We start from the raw sequence: 12421 nt of genomic DNA on the forward strand, positions 1-12421 counted from the left end.
TTTGAATGCATACCAGCCCAAGCATATGAATTAAGTTGACATGAATCTCAATCACTTTCATTTAATATATAGAACTTTATCTTCCTCAAAAAGAGATAAGCACATAAAGTCATTAAGGCTTCTGTTTTGTCTTTACAAGTGAAGAGGTTTTGGATTTCCTGTACTTATAGATTTTGTTCTGTTTTAAAAGACAGGAAGTTATACTTTGAGGGATTGTTTGTGTAAGGACCCCTCTGAGGTTTCAGGCAACTGTTCTAAACTGGCCACCTATACAAATAATTTGCATAACATTTCTGAGTTACACAGAAAATGAGATGAGAAATCTGAGGATGGATGAGAAATCTGAGGAAGGACAGGTTTTATGATTAAATGTACAATTCATTTTGTGAGAGACTTCTGGAGATCTTGAAAGAACAAGATGTCCTTTTCCAGCACCCTAGTAATCCCCATAGGTTAGTGTTTATGAGGAATTTGTACTCTGGTGGTGATTTCCAGAGTTTACAGTCAAATAGGAGTGGCTGGGAATACTGGAGAGCTCACTTTATCTTTGCTGCTGATTCAGCATGTGTTCTCTAGTGTATCATTGAAATGATTGCCTTTCTCCATGACAAAGGAAAAATATTTCTGTTCTGCAACAGAATAGGAGAGGAAGCTTCTGGGCTCTGGTACCCACTTGATAAGATACCAACATGAAAGAGTAGAAAAACTCATAAAAGCCATTAATGAATCTCAAATGCTTTGGAGGTTATGTAATGAACGAAACCTGGAAATTTGTGTACTCATTTCAAAAAATAATTTCATTTATAATAAATATTTGTTAAATATAATAGTAATCATTAAGGTCTTTGCTTTTTTATATTATCTTACTTCATGTAAGATGTAGACTGGACATGAACAAGTTTGGATTTGCAATGGCAGAGAGGTTCCAAAACTGTCTCTGATCACAGCACTGGAGCAAAGAGACGAGATGCTTTGCAGATGGTGTTACATACACCAGTGAGAGAGTGATAGGTGCCTGTGTTAACACGGAACTGGACTCAGTGATGCAAAACATTTAACCAGGAGACCAGATTTATCATCCAAGAAGGCTGTAAAAAAGAGAATACAGTTTCTACAAGTGATACGCTTCTTATGCATTACACCACAAAATAAAATGCCACCATTCAGATCTTGTTTAAAATTCCCCACGTAGACATTCTATAGATGTACAAATCTGCAGGGTATAGCATAGCAGAGAATCTAACTCTCTAGTCCTAATTGTTGGTGTAATCCTATTGAATTTCATTACAGTATTCTGCTGCATTTGCCAGGTGAATACTTTATAAGTGAATTGCCCTGGTTACTGTCTTGGTTAAGTCTCTGTACAACCCAGCAGCACTTGCTTCTTCAGCCACTGACAGTGATAAAGTTTGCTCTTTAGTAGATATAATTCAATTCTGGTATAAATAAGGGGCTCTAAAAGCAATTGAGTTGAAGCTGTTACTTCTATACAGAAGTTGTGATTTGGATGTGATCTCATATCTAAGACCTTGTCACAGAGTATCTCACCAGGAGGGCTCTTTATTTCTGACAGGTTTTAAATTAGACTGCTTCTTGCCTAGATATATTGTCTGGCTTCTGATATTTTTCTTAGAATAAAGGCAGTTCTTGCAGAGTGCATCATTTATATAAATCTTGTTCTAATGTTTAAAGCTTGTAATGACACATGGAATAACAAAAAAGGCAGATCTTGCCTTCAAGTCAATATGCTTCGATCATTCAGTCTTCGGTTTTGAAAAGACCTCTTATCACAGCATTTGAAAAGCACTGTATGAAACCAGACTAATGTTCCAACATGTTTTGTGTGTTGTGCTCTTTCATGCTGAAAGCCAATTGTGAATGGTGCTTTTAAGATATTTATTTGTGGTAATGTATTTTTGGTACCTGAAAGAAAAAAAACCCCACAACAATGCCCTCATTGTTATTTCATTCTTGCTGATGGAAACGAATAAGTGAACAGGAATTCTTTGAGACCACAAAAATGTCCAAGCATAGAAACGTGTTGAATCAAGGTAATTGCACAAGCCCCACATTATATTTCTTTTTTTGGCTGGTCACAGCTGAAATTTAATAGGAGAATCTCATATAAAGTAGTGGAGTATATTAGTTGGTAAAAGCAGAAAATTTATCCCAAATACCCTCTGTTGGTGTTTGAATTCTCTTTGTGCCAGTCCAATTTTCAAGGAAATTTGTCTAGGCACAAGGTTAGAGACAGCCAAATAATGATCTTTGGTACTCAGGGTATTTTTGTTTCATTTTTGTTGTGCTTCTGTAGGAAATGAAATGCTTCAAAACTATTTTTCAACTTCTGTCCTGGAAATATTGAAATGAAATCCCATTAGATATAGGATCTGAATTGTAGAGAATCTAGCCATGTCCTTTAACCTTAAATTGCAAAACTAGTGCTGCTTCCCTGCTTGATGTGAGCCTCTTACACATATATTTTTTGTTGTCAAGACTCATTGCATTTCATATGTGAGATATTATAAAGCTGAGAAAAACAAAAAGAGAGAGAGCGTATGTGTGTGTGCGCGCGTGCGCGTGTTTAAAATTGTCACCTCCACAGCTCTTCACCAGGTCAGTAATACTGAATAAAGTCACCCTTTAATGGAAGTCTGACCCTGGTTTATGTGAGTAACTCACATAGTCTCAGCTCCAGTGGAAATTTCTAGAATTTTTTGAGAGGATAATAACATTTCACAGAATGCAGTGCAAGCAATAATATATTATTTCTTATTTCCATTCACTACATATCTAGATAATTTAAATTCTCTAGCTTTTTACCCCTATATGTTTCAATTCTTTTTTCCAGATTATCACTGTGTACTCTGACTTAAAAACCACAATAACATAACAGTGATGGAGAGTAGTTTCATTATCAGTTTGGAGACACTGAGGCAAGGTCTGTGCATACCTTGAAAAATAATGGAAACAAACATATAGTTATTTAAGGTGGTATTGAGTATGTGATAGGAAGTTTCATAAAGAAAAAAAATTCTTCGCAAATTCCAGCATCTTAGCAAAACAGTAAAATATTCACAATGAATAATTTATAAGTTGAAATAACTAAAATTGTGAGATGTGAAATAAAATTTTGTGCCCCAAGTATTTGTCATTATGCTTAAACTACAGGACTACCATATGCATAAAAACATGATATTCATTAAAGAACTTTTTCACAAAGAAATGTATTTTTTAATATATCTTTCATCTACATGAAGGCATTTGACTGTTCATTCTGTTACAAAGTAGTAAGACTGAAATGTAACTCAGCTTTTTTTTTTTTTTTCCCAGTGTTTTAAATAACTCTCTATTTGGGCTAAACTATTAAACTTTAAATAAAACACCTTCAGAAATCTCTTGAATGAGACTTTATGCCTCAGTACTTTTTCTGATAGAAAAATGTCCATGCATTTGTTTGAATGCATAATGTTGGAAAAGCTTCTAAGGGAGCATAAAACATTTAAAGTCTTTTGCCATTAAACACTTCAATTTTGCTCTTAAAATGATGCTTAGACACCTTCACCCCTCCACTGAAAACTAGTTCTGTGTGTTATATCCCACAACTGTCTTTGAAGAATAAACTCAGGAAAAGAATCCTTGATTATGAATTCATCTGTCTTTCAAATTGAGCACTTCTATAAAAATTCACTGTCTACTGGCACTCTGCTTTCCGTAATCTATAAATGCCCTCTTGGTCTCTACTGTCATGTACAGCAGAGTGGCAACCAATTTTAAAAAGTGAATTCCATTTTGTAGGAAAAGTTGTTTGTCAAGTTTTCTATCTTGTCAAGATCTAATTTTGCTTTTCATTTTTTGTCGCTGTCTCAGAGTATCATTATGAGAAGGGAACTCTTTCAAATTGGATCTAATTATTCCAATAAAAATTTGGAACTTGAATTCCTAAGAAATTACCCTTTTTAAAAAAATTGTATGAGCAAAATTGTAATGTATTTAAGCAGTAATCATTTTGTGTCCCTAGTCAATTAAAGTGAAGGTTGATATAGATTAAACATCATAGAATCATAGAATATCTGGAGCTGGAAGGGACCCACAGGATCATGGAAGTCCGACTCCTGGCCCTGAACAGCACCATCCCCAAGAATCACACCATGTGCCTGAGAGCATTGTCCAAATGCTTCTTGAACTCTTGTCATGCTTGGTGCTGTGACCACTTCTCTGGGGAGCCTGCTCCAGTGCCCAAAAACCCTCTGTGTGAAGAACCTTTTCTTAATTTCTAGCTTAAAACTCCTGACACATCTTCATTCCAATTATGTTTGCTTGCTTTTAATGAAGAAAATTCAGCGTTTATAGATAGGAGAGAGGATAAGTAATTGGTTGGTTTCCTTATAACTACATAGGAGTTTGAGAGTTTTATATGATCAGGATGTTCAAAATGTGCATATTTATGTTTTGCAGTGAACTTCTCTGTTAATTTCTGCAGATAATCTAAAAGACCTTCATAAAAAAATCTGTAGTTTCATAATACTTTTTCTTCTCATAAAGAAATAAGATTATACTTTGAAGAATTTGATTGAAATATACAGATTACAAGACATTATGTGATGAGTTTATATTTTTCAGTTAACGAGCAGAAAGCAAATATGAACTGGAGTCCAAGATAGTTTTATAGAGGTATAGAGTCTGTCAGGCTCCTACTATCTGACCTACTTCTATCTGACCATATAAATCTCAAATTTCTCTTTTAGGTTAGTCCTCTATCTTCAGCAAGGGGGTATAAAACAGCTTCTATCCCAATGTTGCCTCTAAGATCTCATTTTTGTATTCTGAAAGACACTGGTGGGAAGTAGCTTTAAGCTATAAGGTACTAAGCAAGTGCACCCATGAGAAACGACTACGTAAAGGTCTGACCCTGGGGATCACTGCCTTGGTGGTGTCAAGTCTAGAAAGGGGTTGTTGGGTGAGAAACTTCCACTTGCAGACTTGATGAAACTTATGTTTTCTATCATGCCCAGATCAGAATCTAGAACTTTAGCTGTGTAACTAAGAGTTTTAGCTCTTTTAAATAACTGCCAGGCTCGTCGAATTTGGTGGGGTGTGTGTCAATAGGCCGGGGAAAAAAAATCATAGAACCATAGAATGGTTTGGGTTAGAAGTGACCTTAAAGATCATCTAGTTCCAACCTCCTGCTGCAGGCAGGGACACGTTCCACTAAACCAGCTTGCTCAAATCACTCATCCAGCCTGTCTTTGAACGCCTCCAAGGATAGGCCATCCACAACTTCTCTGGTCAACCTCTCACAGTGCCTCACCACTTTCACAGTAAAGAATTGCTTCTTGATGTCTAATCTAAACATACTCTTTTTTAGTATAAAACTGTTTCCCTTGTCCTGTCACTACATACTCTTGTAGAAATAGTCTTGCCACATCTTTCCTGTAGCTTTCCTTCAGGTACTGGAAGGCCTCAGTGAGGTCACCCTGAAGCCTTCTTTTCTCCAAGCTCAACAGTCTCAGTCTTTCCTCATAGGAGAGGTGCTCCATCCCTCTGTTCAACTTGGTGACTCCCTCTGGATTTTCTGTGTTGGATACCCCAGAGCTGGATGCAGCACTGCAGGTTGGGTCCCAACAAAGCAGAGCAGAGGGGCAGAATCCCCTCCCTCACCCTGCTGCCCATGCTGCTTTGGATGCAGCCCTGGATACATTTGGCTTTCTGGGCTGTGGGTGCACATGGCTGGGTCATGTCCAGCCTTTCCTCCACCAACACCCCCAATCCTTCTTGACAGGGCTGCTCTCGATCTGTTCATCCCCAACATATCAACATACTGAGGTGTAGTGGTTTGGGTCAAAATATCTATTAGCCCTTATTTTGCTTCCATGAGATAAGAATTAGGAGAAAGCAAAGCAGGCACAAAACTTAAAAGAATATAAAGAAGTTTGTTAACAGACTTAGAAGAAAGGAAAAATATCAGACTAAACCTTCAGAACACTTTCCCCACCTTTCTCCCTTCTCCCACTGACAACGTAAAAAGACAACCCTTGAGATTTTCAATCAGTTTACCACCTCTATAATAACCTTTTTCCGTTCACTTAGGGAGAGGAGTCTCTCTTGCTCATGCTATGGAGACATCTCCACAAGAAATTCTCTCATGGCTTCAGTATCACAGCAAGACAGCCGCCTGGGTTGGTTCTCTGCTTGCATGTGAAAGTCCCTTCCCTCGACTTACAGCTTTCCCCACAACTGCTTTCGAAGGTTCAATCTTTAGCCAATGGGATACCATTTTAAGGTTGAGCTGTTCAGAAGCCAAGGTTCTCTTCACCTATCTCTGGGAGCATGTTCATCTCTAGGAATAGAGGCCCTCCTCCTCCCCCTAGAGCAAGGGTCCTCATCAAATTACAGCTACTGTCATTTGTTTATTTCAGCACAAGTCCTTCTGCTCACAGTTACAGTTTGAACACTCCACCCCCTCCATACTTTCATGAAATTACAACAGGTACTCTGATATAGTCCATCACCATAGCTTTACAACAGAATTTCAACTTCTAAGCTCAAAGCATCTCCTCTTTCTCCTCCCTCAGGGTTTCCGCTCTTCCTTCTTCACTGACTTTGGTGTCTTTATGGCATTGACTTGGAAGAGAATTGATGTCTCCAGGCTTCATCTGTTCTGGAAGAAACTTACAACACTAAAAGGGTTAATCTCACGTGGGCCTTGCAGCTGGAGATTGCTTATCGCTGTTGGTTACATGATCTTTGCTGGGCAGCAGGGCAGCTTCAGATGAATCTTCAGCCTCACAGGGGGCTGCCTGCACGGAGCAGGGCTGCAGGGGGCCGCGGATGGAACAGGGCCACGCCACGGCTGACCCAGCCGGGCCGAACAAGGCCCGGCCCGGCCCCACTGGGCCACCTGCAGGCCACCCCCCGCTACCTGTCCGAAAGCCAGAAGGCAAGAGAGCTTTCCTGGGCTCTGTTCTTTCTTAAATGTGGATCACAGAGGTATGTCAAGCTTCTTAAGTGGCTTAAAAAGTTGCCAGTATTCAAACTAGCCAGTTGATAGGTTCTGTCAGGTCATAGAGGAAGCTGCAAGCACCTCTTTGCAAGAGAATCACTTCCGTGGCTAATGGAGACCTCTAACAAAAAACCCAAACTATACTAAATCATGACATGAGAGTTACCCTGACCCAGATGCCACACCTTGTACTTGGTCTTGTTAAACTCATGAGATTCCCATGAGCCCACTTCTTGAGCTTGTCCAGGTCCCTCTGGATGGCATCCCATCTTTCAGTTGTCTCAACTGCATCACTCAGCTTGGTGTCATCAGCAAATTTGATGAGGGTGCACTTGAAGATATCAAATAGCACTGGACCCAGTATGAACACCTGAGGGACACCATGGATGTCCATTGGACTTTGAGCTGTTGATCACTACCCTCTGGATGCAACTGTCCAACCATTTCCTTATCCACCTAACAGTCCCCTCATCAAATCCGTCTGTCTCCAGTTTACAGAGACGGATGTTGTGGGGACCATGTCAAAGTCCTTACAGAAGTCCAGATAAATGACATCTGTAACCCTTCCCTTGTCCACTGATGTAGTCACTCTGTCATAGAAGGACTCACTCTTAGGGAAGCTGTGCTGGCTGTCTCAAATAACCTCCCTGTCCTCCATGTGCCTTAGCATAGCTTCTAGGAGGATTTGTTCCATCATCGTCCCAGGCACAGAGATAAGGCAGACAGGTTGATAGCTCCTGAGATCTTCTTTTCTACCCTTTTTAAAGATGGATACAATGTTTCCCCTTTTTCAGTCACCAGGGACTTCACTGGGAATGCCATGACTTTTCAAGTATCATGGAGAGTGGCTTGGCAACTATGCAAGCCAATTCCCTCAGGATTACGTGATGCATTTCATCAAGTCCCATAGACTTGGGTACATCCAGGTTCCTCAGGCAGTCATGAATCTGATCTTTACTTACGGTAGGAAGCACTCTGCTCCCCCAGCCCCCATCCTGCTGTCCATTCACTTGAGGGCTGTGGGAGGAGAGGCTACTGTTGAAGACTGAATCAAAAATTTTTGAGTGCCTCAGCCCACTCCTCATCCATCGTTACCAGTTTTCCAGCATTGTTTATCAGGTGGAGGTACACCTTCTTTGACCTTCCTTTTCTGGTTAACATACCTGCAGAAGCCCTTTCTACTATTCTTTGCATCTCTTGCCTGGCTCAGTTTCGGTTTCACCTTGTCCTAGTTTCCACTTCCTGTGCAATTACTTCTTTCCCTTTACTTTGACCAGAATGTTTCACTCAAACATGCAAACCTCTTGCCTTTCTTGCCTAATTTCTTGTTGCTGAGAAAAGATGAGAAATAGAAAACACATATTCCTCATCTCATAACCTATTGGGTAGAGTAGACATGGAAAATTAATATGCTTTGGTTTGTTAAGACAGACTGGCTAAAAAAAAAGCTGGCTATTCTCCTTGGTTCACTTGTTCCTCCTGGGACTTTTCAAACTATATGATTACTGCCTTTCTTTAATCTGCCAGCAGTCTAATTACTACAACAATTAATTGACAGAGTAATCTCAGAAGTATCTACTCATCAGAAAGTTGTTGATATTGCTCATCACCTATTTTTTGCTACTTCCTTGAATATCTTTACTTGGATATAGACAATATGAGATGCACACAGTGGTTTTGATGGTGATGCAGGATTCATCTCAACCAACCTGAGATATTCCTAGTGGAACTAATTGGCTAGATTGGCCTCTAATGAATAGATCAAGCATCGTTAATACAAATGTCTTAGATGAGTCCAGTGAATCATGCTTGTAAGTACCTGTTTCTCTCAACTAGTTGTAAAGGTTGAATATAATTAGCCTGTACAAAAATGCTATATATTCCAAAGTTAGTGAACATGAATTTAATTTCAAATGTATCGACCATCTCTCAGTTAGTTCCAGCTCTGGGCTCTGACAGGTTCTATATGAAAAAAGAACATGTTCCAAGTGCAGGAAAAGTGGGACAGCTTTCCAGCATTTTTAGGTGTCTCAGAAAATGTCATCTTGTTTAGCATAATGTGTTTTGTAAACCATTTAAAAAAAATAGTCTGAATCTTCTTATCCACCAGGATCTTCCAGCCATCCTTGTAGGATATACAGGGATAGGATCACATCTTCCCTAACTCAGCTTCTTGCTTGCACACTTTCAGTGTTGTTCATTGTTGTAAAAGCAACAGCTTCTCTTGGAAGCTCCTTAAAAAAAGTCATTCTGGAACCTGTTTGTCACAAAAACTCTGTCCAGTAAAAGAGGAACAAGTTAATGCTGTTTAGACCATTTACTTCACATGCTGATAATATTAAACCCCAATGTGGAACTGGATGGCTTGCTTGGCTGCCAGTGTCTTCTCATGAAAGAATTATACCAAATTCATGTCATCTGTCCAAAGTTTTATATAAAAATCTCACATATATATATATAAACATAAATATAAATTTAAAATAAATATATAGATATAAAAATTATAATTCTTACAAAACTTTTATTACTCACAGCAAGAGTAATTTTGTTCATTCTTATTCTCTGACCTGAAAGCATAGAAAGCAATCAAATCTGTAATAACTTTTGTATTATGGGACAAGTCTTCATCTGGCATACAAAGAATTGCATACAAGGTTTAATTTTTGTCTTGCCAGATAAACAAATAATTTTTAAGCTCCCCCAGTATTCCTATTTTAAAGATATTCTTCTCAGGAGGTAATAAAATGCTTGTAAACAACCTGAAACATTTGAAAGAAATACCATAATTAATGATAAATAAATATAGTCATAACTTAGATGGTTTTTTGCAGTATTGAGGATTTTTCTTTTGCTGTGATTTTGCTTCTGATGAATTTCCTATCTATCTGTAGCTGACATACACCATTTTTTGGACTCATGAAATACATTTTCTTTAAACCATGTCCTGGTTTCTCTGTCCCTCAAAGTTAGTTCTCTGGGGTGGACAGCTGTTCAGCTTGTTTCTGCTTATAATAGAATGTCATCTCTCTTTTCTATTATCAAAGGGATATTTTTCCACAGTTTTTCTCCCCCTGAAAATTTCCAGTTGCTGATAGTATTCCATATGTCATTCTAGTGCTAATGTATGCCCTGGTGAGATTTGAGTCCAATATGATCTAACCCTGGGAGAACTTTGTTTATGTACAGACTTTGCTTTGAAAAAATAAAAAAGTGGCTCATATTTTCCGAACAGCTGCCACCCTGAGAAGTCATGAATTTGTTGCTATTATTTCCCTTAATTTATCAGTCAGAAGTCCAGATCATGTGGGGAAATTCTGAAAACACATTAATAGACATGCCCAAAACTTGCAGAGAAAATGCATTAATTAAAGTATTATTATTTTTAACAAACTACTGCTACTGACTGTAGATACTAAAGTCAACTAGAAGGTGAAGGTGGGTTTTCTAAGAATATATCCTAGCTATGTTTCAAATTTTATATTTTCTAAATCTTCCACAATCTATAGTGGCTTAATTGATTTTTTTTTTTCAAGTGATGCAACTTCTTATAATTAGTCAGTGGAATCAATGGAACAAACTTTACACCATAAGAGGATTTGGATTTGCAGCGGGTTTTTTTGTTTGCTTTGTGAGGTTTTTTGTTTCTTTGGTTGTTTTTTTTTGCAAGCATTTACATTTGCTTGATTAATCCAAAGGTACAAAGGTGGTCCCTGAGGCAGAGTAGATGGAAAACTGAACGCTGCAAAAGCAAAAGAGCATGCAAGATCCCTTGTCTTGCAGCATGAGACACAAAATTTAACTTGATTATCTGCTAAATTTATTTATGAACTTACAAATATAGTCTTCCTTGTGATCTTACCTTGAAACTGTAGCCTATCTTTTACTGAGGTAGTTCTTTTACTAAGATAATTAGCATAGTAACATACTTGCTTAAGTGCACTTGCTTTCAGAACTTTAATAACTATTATTAAAAGTATCTATAGAATACTTATTCTGTCAAATGCAACATGAGTCACAGAGCTATTGGTGAATTTTTCAAATATATTCAAAAAATATATTTGAAATACATCCAAATATAATTTAGAACATCCTTTTAGATCATACCAAAGTGTTTTGGTATTCAGTGATAAGGTATTTGTGATCATTCTTCAGTTTAATCTTCTGAAATGTTAGTAAATGCCCAGGATAATACTTTTTTTTTGTGGCTGACACAGTGAAAAAGGTGTTGGAAGCCTGAAACTGAATGAGCTGAAAAGACAGTACCTAATTCTATTTTCTGCAGATTTCCCCTCTACTCCTCTTGCATCTATAGCTTCTTTTTAGGCAGTGTATACCTCCTATATATTTCTACTCCATAGGGTAATATCTCCAGCATTACCATCTTTATCCACACAGGAGCTCTGCCTTCCATCATGAGATACTACAAAAAATGCAAAAGTGAACATTTTTGGCTAGAGGCTATTCTGATGACAGTCAATGTCAGACTTATGAACAAACACAGAAGGAAAACATTCCTAATGAATCACAGTCTGTCCAACAAACTTCACCTTTTATATGATCAATTTAATTATCCTGACTTTCACGCAACACTCCTGTCCAAAAACCCCAAACCACACACCTAGACCACAATGGCCTCCCCCACAAAAAAAGCCTATAATTTTTTTCCCACTCTTCTACTAATTTCACTTATAATAGTGTACTTTGGAAAAGACTAAGTTGCCTTCTGATACAAATAGCTTTGGGCTTCTATTAAACATAACTTGTACAATTTTATAGTGCATACCTTCCAGAGCAATAGATAAAGAGTATTTAGATTTTTGCGGCCCCATAATTGCACTGTTATTCACCCTCTGCTGAAACTGTTTTCTACAAATTAATGTTTATCTTTCATATGCAGGATATCTTATAATTCAAAGTAGCTAAAGGAAAGACTTAAACTTTCTGAAATAATCTGTATTTTATTGTCCCTGACATCAAGGAGTCTCTTTTGTTCATCCATAGCAGCCTCCTTTGTGGAACTAATTAGATTTTAATTATACCATTCCTCAACCAACATCCCATCCTTCCCATAAACTGAGATTCCTGCGGCTTAAATCTGAATTCAAAATGTTAAGACTGAAAAATTCTGGTGGATTTCTTTTACTAAGATTATGATACTTAAAATTGCAATGTGCACCAAGATTTAATAAAGACTGAAAATGCACACAAATACTTCATTTTTCAATAAACTTCAGTTTCATTTAATCTCTGGTTAAGGTCCAGAGTTTAGATACCTAAGGCTTAAATATCTGTCTTTTGTGACCCAGGTCTATTATGTATTTTCAGTGTTTGCCAAATGCATCGATTGGACAAGATTTTGAGGTATGTCACTAGAGAGACCACCCCTCATACACAGGAGATCAAAGAATAAAGCATGCA

Source organism: Coloeus monedula, assembly GCF_965178545.1.
Source record: "Coloeus monedula genome assembly, chromosome: 1".
NCBI lineage: Eukaryota > Metazoa > Chordata > Aves > Passeriformes > Corvidae > Coloeus > Coloeus monedula.